This window comes from Bidens hawaiensis, unplaced genomic scaffold (assembly GCF_021521415.1).
Source record: "Bidens hawaiensis isolate Kalapana, Puna unplaced genomic scaffold, B.hawaiensis_p1.1 tig00033626_1, whole genome shotgun sequence".
NCBI classification, from domain to species: Eukaryota; Viridiplantae; Streptophyta; class Magnoliopsida; order Asterales; family Asteraceae; genus Bidens; species Bidens hawaiensis.
This window is the reverse complement of record NW_027495785.1, coordinates 198,865-213,596: the sequence shown is the minus strand read 5'-3', so window position 1 is coordinate 213,596 and position 14,732 is coordinate 198,865. Positions and strand designations below refer to the sequence as shown.

The window sequence follows — 14,732 nt, the reverse complement described above, 5'->3', positions numbered from 1 at the left end:
AAGCGCTAGCTAACATTTACGTCTTTACTCTATGTTCTTAGTTTACTTTTATTCATGCATGAAATTATTTGACGTGTATTCAAAAATTGATATGCTTGATCTTTAGTAGTTAGCAAACCTATAAATTTAGTCCGAAAACTTTTTATTAACGTTGTGTCCGAAAATGCTCGTCGCATAACTCATGTATACGTAACAATTTGATTTTAATATTATATATGACAAAGTTGGTTGGGATTCTGAGAAGAACTAGATCTGTTGATCAATTAACCACATAATATAGACCCCTCGCTTAGTCAATTCATTCTAATTTCTAATCTATTGATTTAATCCGGTCGGTATAGTATATATAGATAATCAATAAAAGAAGATTAATTTTCGAAGGCTAAAGTTCTACAATTGATATCAGAAACGGAATATGTTTGTTGTGTCACTTATGAAGGTTTTATTAATTTTTATAAATTTGAGCATACAGTCTGGGAGTCTTCTTATGATATAACTAATTGCTCAGAATTGATAAAAGCAAAGACAAAAGAAGCTTGTGTTTAGGATTCAGCATGCGCATAATCCATTGCTCAACGTAACTTTTGTGATAGATCGTTCCATGGTAAATTTGTTTTGCAACTAAACTAATTTCTGTTGCGGTGTGAGGTTACAATCGAATGAAATGAGAAGCCTTTTGTTGGAAAGAAAAAAAATCAAAAACTTAGCTAGACTTGACATTTACAAAACATTAACAAGTCCCAGCAAACATGATACCATTACTAGTTGCTAACAAACTATAATTTTTATAAACAAAATACAAAATGCAGTGTCACTTGGATGACTTGATCATAATCTTAACATTTGTACTACTGGATTTGAAACTCAAAGTATCTTTGCGCTTGGGGCAATGATGCAGCTAATGAAGTAATAACCGAGGCGCGTCAATTGCTGGTTGAAAACTATTTCCAAACCCCCTCCTTGGCCTTGGTTCACCCTTGGTCATCGAGAATTTCTGGAAGGACTCTCTTCAATGAGTAAAGTCCTATAATCTATACATCTTAAATTTTTGAAAACAACTGCTTTCTTAAAGTTGTATTTTTTAAAACTTTTTACTTTCTAAAAAATATCAATTAGAACTTTTAGTTTTTAAAACTTGCACCGACTTCATCTATCACAGCTCTTCCACCTGGGCGTATGCATAAGTGTTCGATTTCAGTTTCAACTTTCAAGGTTAATTTTTGAATATGTGTATTCAAGCTAAGTTAGTGAAAGTGTTGTGTCCAACAGGATCATGACCAGAAGCTTCTTTGTCATTATACACATGCACTGCCAACAATATAACAAGTACCAAAAATTAAGCAGCATGCAATCATGCATGAACTTTATTCATTTTCATTTGAAATACAGTTGGTTACTTTAATGGGCTTAGAAGGTCGGCTCAAGGGTTTGGAAAAATATGGTTCATTAGGTTCTAATGTTCTGTATTTCAATGTATAGAAATTAGAAGTTTCAAAGGTTTACGTGTGGAAAATAAAAAATTTCAATCCACACTAACTGCATTCATATATATGTGATATTTAGGTAACTTAATTTAAAGGTTTTAACATCTATGAATTGGTTTACAACATTGAATCTGTTTGGTTCAGGCCTCACTTCACACACACTCACCAATTGTTTGTAAACGTGCAATATTAAAACAAATATAAAATACGATTTCTACCTAAAAACTAGGACTTGATAAACAAGTCAGAAGAATTAATCAATTCTCATGTTCTCATTATTAGTAGCAGCAAACTAACGTTCAACTCCAGATCTTCAACAACCCATGACTTGTGTGACCCATGACCTGCAAACGAGGCGATTAGCCCGACAGAATCATCCAATGAAAATTCAGTGTTTCAATAAATATAAAGGTTACTATTTTGTGAATTTCCCCCTTGGAAATATAGGAATTTTAAGTTAAAACAAAATAATAATACTATTATTATTTGAAAGCCTAAGTGACAGCTAACACACAAGAAAGTCGTTTTTCCAAAATAAAAATTTTATAACAATTTTGTTTACAAAACAAATTATGATATATATGGAATTAATGCATATTCTAGTTAAGTAAAAGTTTTTCAAACGCCAATGAGCTTTAACTCAACTAGCATTGGAGAGGAAACGAAGACTTGGGCTGGAGACTGTAAGATTTCAAGTTTGAATCCATTTACAACCGGGTTTTACCCTAGGGAGCATTAGGCAGCGGGTTGAATATGAGATGGTGGGCTCGGGCTACCCAGCGTTTTATGTGATTGCGAGCGTATAAGATCAACTTTTGCCATGAGGTTACCCTGGGGTGATCGGACTTTATTTGTTGGTCGTTCAAAAAAAAAAGGTTTTTCAAACTAGGATCATATCAGAAACACTATATTCTTCAACTGCTAAGGTTGAGCGAACCAAGAAGTTAAGAGTTTGGCTGAGACCGTACTTGTTTGACGTGGTTCCCCTTAAAATAGATTTTGTCCGCTCACAGAACCGTTTTCTAGATATACATGCTGGAATTGCAGTTGTACTAGATACGATTAGTCTAAAGTAGTAAAGTTGCACCTGAAACAAGGTATATATGTGTGAAAATTATGGCATAATTCTCAAATTATTGTAGTTTCTCATAGGTATTAATCTCTCATGTTCCAACGTTGTTATCTGTTGCAACTTTCATTCCACCTCAAATAAAGCATTCAAAGGGTGGGTTTATTGTTGCAACTTCGTTTTCTCGTTTCAAGTTGTGTTGGGCATTCTAGTAACGAAATTAACTGCAAGTGTTTAGGGCCCAAGAACTAAATGGCAAGCTGTCAAATATTAATTGCGAGTTCATCTACCACCTACCACGTATATCCATGAAAATTTAAACCATGATCGCAAATCTTTAATTACTTGATCAAACTTTCGATTAGTTACATTGCTAGCATTGAGATAGTTCATTTCTACTGATCAGGCTTTCCTAGGTTGGGGCTGTCAGCTTTGTGCTATCTGATCGACTAAATTTGTTCCGAGAATGCCAAATTAACACACAACATGAAATTAGAAAACAAAGTTCATATATAAACAAAAGAAGTGACTCTACATGTTTCTTTTTTATTTTTGTGCGTTTATACAACATCAATAACATTACCCACCAAGTCTCACAAATTGCAAAACCTATTGGTATTTTGGTATAGTCATGCACGTGAGATATAAGCAAACCTTAGCTCTATCCATGAGGATACAGAGGATGCTTTCAGAGAGACCCACGATTTCAAAACAAAAAATATACAAACATACATATACCAATAATAAACAAATGGTGAAAGAGTGACATAGCTAGTGAAATACAAGCACATATGGCATCGTAGAACACATATAAACAAATATATAGAGATAATCATATGCAAAGTCTACCTAAGATGTGAGAGAATCTAAGCCCTTGAGATAAAGCTAAGACATAATTATAATAGTGTCGTCCTATACAAATCCTAAATCTTAACCTTACGTCTTCACGAACTTCTATTATGAACTATGTCTTTAGAGATGTGCAACTCTAGCAAATTATGTCTAATCCGCTCCTCCCAAATCATTATGTGCGATTATAGAAACCCCAAATAAATAATTTCATTATCATGACTCAGTGAGTATCGGTGTTAAGGATAACAATGCATTGGGTTTGACGAGTTGAATTTATAAACCAAACACGATCCATATATATTTATTTGTATCAAAGACACCAACCCTAATTTCCCAGTTGCGCTTAAAATCATGTTAAAATCCGTATATACTATTTATATGTCTTAACCAGTCAAACGAGTTGACGAGTTATAAATAGTTTGCAATAAATGTGCCGATGAATAGGCTAACGAGTTGTAATAGACGGGGTAAACGGGTTGGACTAACTATAAAGTAGCTTTTTCTTTCTTTATTTATTTATAAACGTGAATTTAAACTGATTAAATTAACATGTCTAACAGAACACAACTTGTTTAATTAAATGAGTTACACCAAAAGTTGTATGCTAACTTATATTTAAAAGAAAATGCTTTGTAGTCAAGAAGATATGTACTGGCCTTTGGCTTAGAAGATGAGAGAGAGTGTTTGAACGAAAAAAAATAGAGAAAAAAATGCAATGTTTTTTTTCCCAAAAGTTAAATTTCATTTTATATTATTATTTTTATATATTAACTGTGGAGAGCGACATCATCAAATTGTTCATGTTGGCGGGTTCAATAGTTGTGACTTGTGAGCCCTACTCTTAAAGATCATGCATCTACCAATTTGTTAGAAGTAATACTTAATTTAGTCTCATATATAATTGCTTAAGTGTTCATTGTGTTAAAATATTACTTAAAAAACGAGTATCATCAATGATTTTTTACTAACAGATGCTACCCCTTAGTAATTAATGACTGGTTATTGAATGTAACACAACAAACGCTAAAATGGAAAATGCTAATTAGATAAATTAAACGTTAATTATTGATAGATAACCAACGTAAATTTTGATCATAGTCAATCTGATAGTTACTGACAGACACGTTTGGAGGAAATTGTGAAATTTCGTCCGTTGTATTAGGAAACATTGTGTTGACGGAATTTAACCCTTGGTTTTTAAGAATAAGTTTTGGATCGGATTATCGCTCAGACTTTTAGTTGTTGATTGGTGTGAACTCTTCGTTGGTAAATTCTGATTGATACAGGCTTCATTGATGCAATCGAACGCCAATAGTACTCTTTTGTTTAGTAGTGAAATCATATCAACCAAATCTAAACAAAACCGGAACTAACAACTAGAAAGTTATGAAACCAATAAGTGGTTAGTTAGATCATAAATTGGTTAATTTCGTACCAAATTGAATGGCCTTAAAAACATTTAAATGTGCCTAACTCTACATAATACAATATTGCCACCAACCATAGTATTTATACCAGCACTCAAACATAGGATTAATAATTTCACAAACAGAAATACAAGTTTATAAGATACGGTACGGTTAACAGAAGAATGTTCAATGTTGCATTCATTACAAAATAAATGCTTACAATGAATTATTTTTTTTACATTAAAAGATTATACAATTGTATCCTTTTATGAACAAAAACCTTTTACTTTAGAAAAATCCCAAATCAAGTTCTAAAAGATTAATGTTTTTTGCTTATTATTCTTTAACAAAAATACGTGTAAAAACCAAACTTAATTAACTGATAACCTGTTGATCATATGCTTCCAATATGGCTTCAAGCTCACTTGCTGCATTTTCTTCATTAATCCATCCATATTTCTCAACATATGGATTAATTAGTGACTCTGGTGGAAAATGATCAACACAATCTTCCCAAACATTCTTGTCTTCCAAATCCCTTGTTACCTCCCACATACAACTATTACACTTGAACCCTGATCCGAACCCGATCATCAAAACCCGATCTCCCTTCTTTAACCTCTTTTTAGCCTCCATATACCCTAAAACATACCACAAGCTACTAGCGGACGTGTTGCCAAATCGGTGCAGTGTCATCCTCGATGGCTCCATGTCGTCGTCGGGTAATCCTAAGCTCCGTTGAACGCCTTCTATCACCGCCTTTCCACCAGGGTGCAAGCAAAAATGGTCCACGCCCAACTTGAAGTTTAAACTGGCCTTCCTTTTACCCTTCATGTTTAAATATTTAGCACCAAGTTTTTGCATGTTTGTTTGCCAAACGTAACGCAAGATTGCGCTTATTGGTAAGATCATTGGTGCTATAGTTTTCAAGTTTTCGGTTAGAGCTCGTGTTGCGGTTTTTGGTAGGTTTTTTCCTAGGAAAAACCCTATGTTTCCCTTCTCATCTTCTTGTTGCCTACAACATGTGTGAGCTTCATCGCTTGCGCCCAAATGGGTTCGAACTAGACACTTTAGCTTGAACATGGCTTGGTCTTTTAGAGCCGGTTTGTTGGTTAAGAGGATTGAAGCACCACCACATCGGAACAAGCAATTAGTTAGGATCATAGACCTTTCATTACCGTTGTACCAATTTGGAGTGATTGCCTCCGAGGTTAAAACAAGAGCCAATTTATTTTTATGAATTTTAAACAGGTTTTGTACGAGGTTGATAGAGATCAAACTTGCACTACATCCCATTCCTGAGATGTTAAAAGATTTAATATCTTCTCTCATCTTGTAACGGTTGATAATACGTGACGTTAGTGATGGCACTAGAGTCAACACAGAGACATTGACTACCAGTATGTCAATGTCCTGTGGAGAAACCCTAGATTTACTGAAAAGTTTATCTAGGGTTTGTGTAAAAAACTCGTCCATTTCAAACTGAGTGTCACTCAGTGTAGAATTTGTTCCATTTTCTGAGAAGAAGTTTCTTGGGGCGTAAGTTTCTTCACCGATGCCCGAGCTAACAATAGCTCTCAACAGAAACCGGTACTCTTCGAGGGCCAAATTGCATCGCTTCATCATCTCACCAGAGAAGTCGGTGGAGACTTTTCGATCATCTGGCGGCTTGAAGCACTCGTAATTCAGGATGTAACATGACTGGTTTCTTATTTGTTCAATGAAGTTGTGAAGGAGGTACAAAATAGACACAACCAAAGCACACCCTAGTATCACAAGCATCATTTGAATCGCTAACTATGTGTTTGTGTGTTTATACAAGTCAACACACAACACCATCAATATTTATAATCTGGTAATGACACACCTTTAAGTCAGGTAGGCCATGATTATAAAAGATACAAGCCCACAAGTTATCAACCAATCATCACATTTCTAGCATGATCTTTTTAAGTTAATTATTACTTTCTGATTAATATAGCAACTAAAAGAGATATATTAAGAAATAAAAGTTGTTATATGTTCTTATATACCCTTACCAATATTGGAAATATCATATATATCCGAGCAAAACTAAAATAACATATATGCTATTATAAAGTTTTCGTATATCATATGTACCCAACGCAATTCTTTAAAAACAATTTAAAAAATCATATAAACAATATATATATATATATAACATTTGATGCGATAAACCTTCAAAAGGTTTGCAATTTTGAAGAAGCTACTATATATATATATATATATATATATATATATATATATATATGTATGTATCGATCATTAAATTAAAATCCTTAATTTTGTTGCATGGTTGTCAAATTTCATATTTGTAACGATAGGCTTGAATAGTCATTAAATGGATAGGCAAAAAGATATTGGCAGTTGAGAAGTTGCTATAATTGCTTCTTGATGGAACGTTCATGCCACTTGTGTACATAAGTCATGTAATGTAAGGTGCATGTGTATATATGTATATACATTTTTTATACACGTATTTGTATCTATCTCCATATATATGCTCTTTCAAAGTTTTGTAATACTCCAAAGATAGCTACCAACCTTACCAATTTTGCTCCACGTATAATTGACAAGGCTTTGTAATTTTGTATATCAAAAGGCCCTCGACCTACTAGTAATAAGGTGTGTAAATTGATATCTTTTCCCACAAGGTTGAGAGTTCGAGTTCGAGTTCTATGATAGAAATTGTGGAAGTTTAGAAGTATAGCCGTATAGGGTTTGTGTGTGTTAGTTGTTGAATAAAACCAGGGTTTTCGTTAAATATTAGTCATTTCATGAAAGGAATTAGGGCTATAAATGAACTTAACATCCAAACAAATAGTTAATTTGAGAACAAGTTAGTCATTCATATTAATTATTTATTAAACAAACAAATCACAATAAATACTTTTTGTTGGTTTAACTAAATAAACAAGCACTTTTAGAACTCGTTAATGAGTATTTCGAAATATATCTTTATTCATTTTAATTATTTACTAAACAAACAAATCACAAGAAATAATTTTTTGTTGCTTTAACTAAATAAACGAACACTTTTAGAACTCGTAATTGAGTCTTTCGAGATATATCCTTATGCTTATGTTTTTTCGGTTACGTCCCGTTTTCTATTGTATGTTTTGTATATATAATTAGCATCAAGGTTAGAATAAATGGGATAAGTTTGAATTTGTCAATTAATATATATATATATATATATAGGGTTTGGATCAAATACAAATGGAATTAACATGCTAAACGTGATAATCAAGTAAAGTAATTATGTATACAAATAGAGTAATTATCATAGAGTAATTATGTAATTACTCTATAATTACTCTATGATAATTACTCTACTTGTATACCTAATTATTTTACTTAATTCTCACGTTTAGCAGGTTAATTTCATTTGTACGTTAACTTTCCCGTATATATATATATATATATATATATATATATATATATATATATATATATATATATATATATATCATTTTATTAAAGTAGAGTGGATTTTTATGTATTGATGTTTATGTTCCCTAATGTTTTAACATCTTAATCAATGGCATAATAGTTAGGGTAAATACGGGATGCATATATAGCTCAAGGGTCGCACTCTTTTAAAGAGATTAGTATCAATGGCAATGACTAGTGATGCATTTAATTAGTTGTGGTGGTCCTTAAAGGAGGAAACTTAAGCGTGTAACGAAGGGCACAACTAGCTGACTAGCAAGTCTTTGAAATTTAGACTATGGGTAATGGGGGGTGGACAGGGGGTGCGGTCATATGTGGCAGTCTAGGTGGCTCGCGCACACCACTACATCACCCAAGTGAACAGGGGCGCGGACGGCTCCCGTGGTCCGGACCACAGGGCTTGGTCAAGCTTTTGAGCAAGGGTGGAAAGGGGGCGCAGTCAATAAATTAGGGGTGGGCAATCAAGCCCCACTACACTAAGGGGTGTTCATCGGATCGGATAACGGATTATTCGGGTTATTCGGTTCGGGTTATTCGGATTTGAAAACTTTTAAACCCTATCCGAAATCCGATCCGATCCGAATTTGGAATATTCCTATCCGATCCGAATCTATCCGAATTCAGTTCGGATTGGATTCAGATAATATCCGAATAATCCGAAATTATCCGAATAATCCGAAATAAACGTAAAAAAATTCCGTTTTTTTTGTTCCTAACATAATAATTTAGAATCACAATAAACAATAAAACCCGAAAATACGAATTACTCTTAACACAAATTTAAAGTTTAATTCAAATAATAGTCTAACAAATATACCAAACCGGAAAATACCACTAAAAACTAGTTTTCTATTCGGATTAAATGGATATCCGAATAATCCGAACAATCCGAATTTTTTAAAATTCCATATCCGAATCCGATCCGAATCCGAATTAGTTATTCGGATATTCGGATTGATCCGATCCGAATATCCGAGTAAGAATTCGGATCGGTTTATTTGGGTTTCGGTTTCGGTTCGGATTTCGGTTTTTTTTTATTTTGGATTTCTTGAACACCCCTAACTACACCCTGTGGGGCTTGGTTGAGAGACTTTATCCAGTTCCATGTCATCGCCTACGTGTCGGGTTTTGATTGGCTCACTTGGGGCTCAACCAAGCCCCATTACCCTTAGCCTTATAGGCGGTTTGGAGTTTAGGCAAGCATTTCTAACCAATTTTTTAGGAAGTTCATGTACATCTAGGCAAGTAGTTAGATTCATAACTTTGTTTTTAACGCTCAACGAAAAGGCATCACATTAAAACATAGCTGAAATCTCCGGCAAATTAATACAACCAAGTAACCTAGATGTGTAAGTGTAACTACACTAGAAAAACAATCAACTACATAAAAGTACAATAAGTAAGCCTAGGACAGCCTAGATGTATAACTTTTTTTTCCTAGAAAGAGAAAACCTTAGAAACACCTGCCCAAACTTTAAGGTATAATTCCAAAAAAATATGACTGGGTCATTATATGTAATTGAAATGTTTTATGGAGCTAACGTGTAAACATGGGTTTTTATTATATAGGTGGAAAGCCTCTATATCATCCATGGAGTATTATAAGAACATGAGCGGCTCTACAATAAAGCTCATGCGTCTTGAAGTGGCAGTGTTTATGAGCATTAACCATATTAGACTGAAGAGCGTTATCCATCAAACATGTTTTCGACTAAAAAAGTTTATGATGTAACGGAAAATGTCTCTTAAAGGGCACTAATCATTATGCATGGCCTGAGATTAGTTAGAGCCCTCGGCCTTCACAAGGAATGAGCACTTATTATACAAACAAATACTATTGGGCCAAATGTTCTATGTTTTTGTTTATTGTTTTATTTTTTCTGTTGAATGGCCAATTGAATAAAGTCCTTACACTCGGGAAAACCCAATGGCAAAAGGCGAACTCATACACATGTGATCGCAGACAGCACTTGGTAGCCCAAGCACACCATCTCCTATTTAAGGACCCCCCCCCCCCCCCGGCAGCCCGAATGCCCCTAGTTGGAATCAGATTCGAACTTAAGACCTTCTGGTTTTCAACCCAAATCTTACTTCCCCTCGAATACCAGTAACCAACATAAATGTTTTTGAAATCCTTTAATATTTGTTAAGCCATAAGTCAAGGCAGAAAATGTAATTTACTCTTTAAATACTAGGTTTCCTTTTTGTCTTTGTTTGCATAATACAGTGTATTAATAAATGCCAAAGAGAAAAATGAGTTAGCACCAATCATAATAAAAGTCGTTTCCCTTAATTAATTTGGACTTGATGGATCATGTGATAAGTATCCGTCAAATATCAACGCCTTAGTCGCATTAGAGTTTTGGAGGCTAGTTAATGCACCGTTGAATCCTCTCCAACTGTCCTAACATCGACATATTATCCCCAAATGACTTTATATTTATGTTTTATTTGGATCATTGTAATTTATGGTTAATATGGTGACGTTAACGTAAGTGAAAATAACCTTCACTGCACTAAGAATGACTTTAAACAATTCCCGTCACGTTTAGATAATGAAAATGGTTAGAGGCAGTGACGAAACTTGAACGAAAACGAGGGGGCTCACAATTTTAAATGACTGTTCCATTCATATTCTTGTTGACTTGGAAGATCGTATCATTTGCACCGACCAAGATGTCACACAATAGTTTACACCAAGCACTTGTTGTCATGTCTGATATCTCAATTATAGCAAGTCCAAAAATGAGCTAAGAACGGTCTGGCGATTTTTGATTTTGAGACTGACAGTGAAAAATTCAGCCATTTGGCAATAGCACTATACATTCTTTCAGCAAGACATAGTTGTATGTGGAGGCCCGTTCTTTGGTGATCTTCAGTGGCGACTTGCATCTTTACCGATGCGCTTAGGGGGTTTAGGCCTTCTTTCGGCTCATGATGTTGGGGTTTACGCTTTTGTAGCGTCGAGGGCTCAGTCTTGGAAGCTACAGAATCACATCTTAAGGAATAGCGGGGTTGTCGACCTGGACTCAGACTACGTGCAGGCCCTGGAACGCCTAAATGGCGCTCTCCCAGACTTTGACATTGGCGGTTTCTCTAATATGGACACCGCCCCACCAAAGCCTCAAAAAACTTTGGCAAATGCCCTTATTGGCAAAATCGCTCAGAGCCTGGGAGAAGTTTTTGGATTGTCCCCCCGACAGAAGGCGGTTATTGAATGCTTACAAGGTCCTCATGCCCAAGATTTTCTGACCGTTATCCCGATTGATGGCTTGGGCCAAAGCATGTCTGCGGTCGAGTATAGGGCCATTCTTAAGTACCGTTTGATGGTCCTAATGTACCCAGAAGACGAAACATGTCCGATCTGTCGTAAGGCTTGCCTGGATAAATTCGGAGAGCATGCGGTTCATTGCAAGGAGATGCTTGGGTTCAAATACCGACATGATTGGGTGCGGGACGTTCTTTGGGACATCTTAAGGCGAGCTGGGATATCAGCTAAAAAGGAAGCCCCCGTAAACTTCCTTACAGACCCCTCGGAAGGGAGATCCACTCTACGACCGGCAGATTTGCTCGTCTTTGGTTGGGCCGGGGGAAAACACGCTTGTGTTGACCTCACAGAGGTATCTCCCTTGGCTGGTTTGAGGGATAATGGGTTTGTAGCTGGGCAAGCAATGAAAAGGGCTGAAACGAAGAAGGTGAAGAAACATGCTAAAGCCTGCGAAGAGAACCAACATGTTTTTGTCCCTCTGGCTTTTGATACATTTGGCTCCTTGGCACCGGAAGCTATCCGTTTCCTAACCAGGGTCCAACAGGTTGTGCATAGCAATGTGTCGACTCCAAAGGGGCAGGGTTATGTCTTTAGCAGGTTAGGGTTTGCAATTCAGAAAAGGGTGGCGGCGCAGCTTGTTGCCCGCCTACCTGCTATATTGATGTAATATCTATGTTTCTATATTAAATAAACACTAAATTAAGAACTCTATATATGTCATATCACCGTTGCAACCCCCGTCCTAGAATTAATCATTTCAACGCATCCAAATCGTTCTTACGCTTTCTATAAAAACACGTTTTTATTTACAGTAACCGACGTATAAATATGTTTATGGAACAACGCGGGTACTCATGTAATCATATGCTTTTTAAATTAATAGCGACCAATTTTTATTCTTATACTTGTCTTAATTATTTGTGTTTAGGGTATTAGCTTAGAAAACATCTTATCAATCAACTACTTATATTGTGGATATAAATTATGGAGGCTACGAATAGTTGGAAGTTATTTCTCCAAATATATATCTCCATCAATTCTTGCATCGATATATGGTTGTATTTTGCCCCCACTTTCTTTTTATGACATAAATGGCAAATATTATTAGTTGATATACGACAACAATTATTCAAAACTTATCACTTACTATATTTTTTATATTAGACAATATGAAAGTGATGTATGGTCATATATCTTTTGGATTGTTAATTTATTTAAGGATCATAATAACAAAATGTGTTGATCGATCTACTATGAATATGTAGTATACTTCGGTATTATACACGTTCATAGCTTGCACATATTAAAAGAATACGAGGTACATAAAATAAAATTGATGTGGTGATAAAAATAATAAAACATATGTTTTTAAAAAGGTCTTAACTAATTTATGTAAGTATATAACTCTTTAAAGTTTTATTTATTAAACTTCAGCATTTTATATTACTTTTATGGACTAACAACGTACTTAAATAGTGAACTAATAATTCTTAAATTTTTATTGACATTAACATTTTTATATCGTTTTCATAATATATAAATTTATTGTATTGTGTGAAGTCAGTTTTTCTAAAACTTCATCATTATAGCATCTTATAAAACTTATTTGTAAAAATCTATGCATGTTTTGTTTTGAATTTTCCCTAATTTAATATCTTAAGTTCTTGTAGAGTAAAGTGTCATTTTAGTCCTTATGGTTTGGCAAATAATGCGAATTTAGTCCAAAAAATTTATTTTGTGCATATGGACCCTCCACGTTTCTAAGTTCTTACCAATTACATCCAAATCACTAACTCCGTTAAATTTTATCGTTAAGTCAAGGGTAGACATGTCTTTTCACTCTTTCTTTATTATAATACTTATTTAAGTAAACTGCGGTTTTCGTCCCTTTGGTTTGTCAAAATCTGCAGTTTTAGCCCAATAGTTTCAAATTTGCAATTTTCTTTCTTATGGTTTCATTTCACTTGTAATTAAACCCGAATTTATTAATATTGTTAAGTCTTGTCATTAACCCATTTGCGTGCCCCTCATGTGACGATCAATTTTGTCTTTTTTCTCTCCAAATAAACCTCGGCCCTAATTCGCAACCCTGTCACGTGAGGGGCTGGGGTGTATTTGGGGAAAAAAGAAAAAAATAAGGAACAAAATTGCCCCTCACGTGAAGGGCACACTGATGGATTTAACAACCAAACTTAACGAGATTAGGGAATTCGAGTTTAATTGCAAGTGAAATAAAACCATATGAAAGAAAATTGTAAACTTAAAACTATTGGACTAAAACCGCAGATTTGGACAAACCACAAGGACGAAAACCGCAGTTCACTGAAATAAGTATTATAATAAAGAAATAGTGAAAATACATGTTTACCCCTGACTTAACGACAAAATTTAACGGGTTAGTGATTTAGATGTAACTGGCAAGAACTGAGAAACGTGAAGGGTCCATATGCAAAAAATAAACTTTTTGGACTAAATTCGCATTATTTGCCAAACCACAAGGACTAAAATGGCACTTTACTCTTTCTTGTATTTAAGCCTTGACGAATTTAATTATTATGGTTTAGTCCTCGTATCATGCGGGTTTACCAAACGACAACACATCGTTTCAAATACGTTTTTTATTATCATAAGCTACACGTGTTAGTACTAACACATGCTTTTACTTTTTTAGGTTTGTTGTCCTTACTATTACGAAATTAATTATTAATTGATACCGACCGAATTCAATCGTTGAACCACAACACCAATGTAATACCTTGGGAACCATGGCAACAACCTTACCGTACGCAGCTTGCGAGCCATGTCCGGTCGATCCAAGGATTCGGCCGGTTCGCAGTCCGTGGCATTAATGGTCCTGTTTTTCTAACTATTTCGTAATTACCATTTTGTTATATATTTTAAGTTTTTCACGTGACCAAATTGTCTTGTTGGATGTTAAAATCGTCAGTTTTCAACTTCAATTGGATTTTTAATAGCATTATCCAGCAAAATTAAATGTAATGTTAGCTTAGCTTTTAATTTGATAGGTACTTAGGTTAATTATGTGACCCATGTGTGTTTAAACTACATTCAATATTTCAGTCATTTCAATTATGCAAAATACTGTTTAATTAGTTGGATTTTGATATAGATATTTTAAATGCATGTATTAATGTGACATTGTGACAAGATGGTTT

The 14,732-nt window shown here is 34.6% G+C and overlaps 1 non-coding gene and 1 pseudogene across 1 annotated transcript; one reads left to right on the top strand and one right to left on the bottom strand.

Moving 5' to 3' along the window:
• Positions 1 to 871: 871 nt before the first annotated feature.
• Positions 872 to 1,024, top strand: LOC143585229 (U4 spliceosomal RNA). The gene has a single exon (XR_013144520.1). It is a non-coding gene; the product is annotated as a U4 spliceosomal RNA (small nuclear RNA).
• Positions 1,025 to 4,985: 3,961 nt separating this feature from the next.
• On the bottom strand, positions 4,986 to 6,772 carry LOC143585218 (3-ketoacyl-CoA synthase 12 pseudogene; annotated as a pseudogene).
• Positions 6,773 to 14,732: the final 7,960 nt, after the last annotated feature.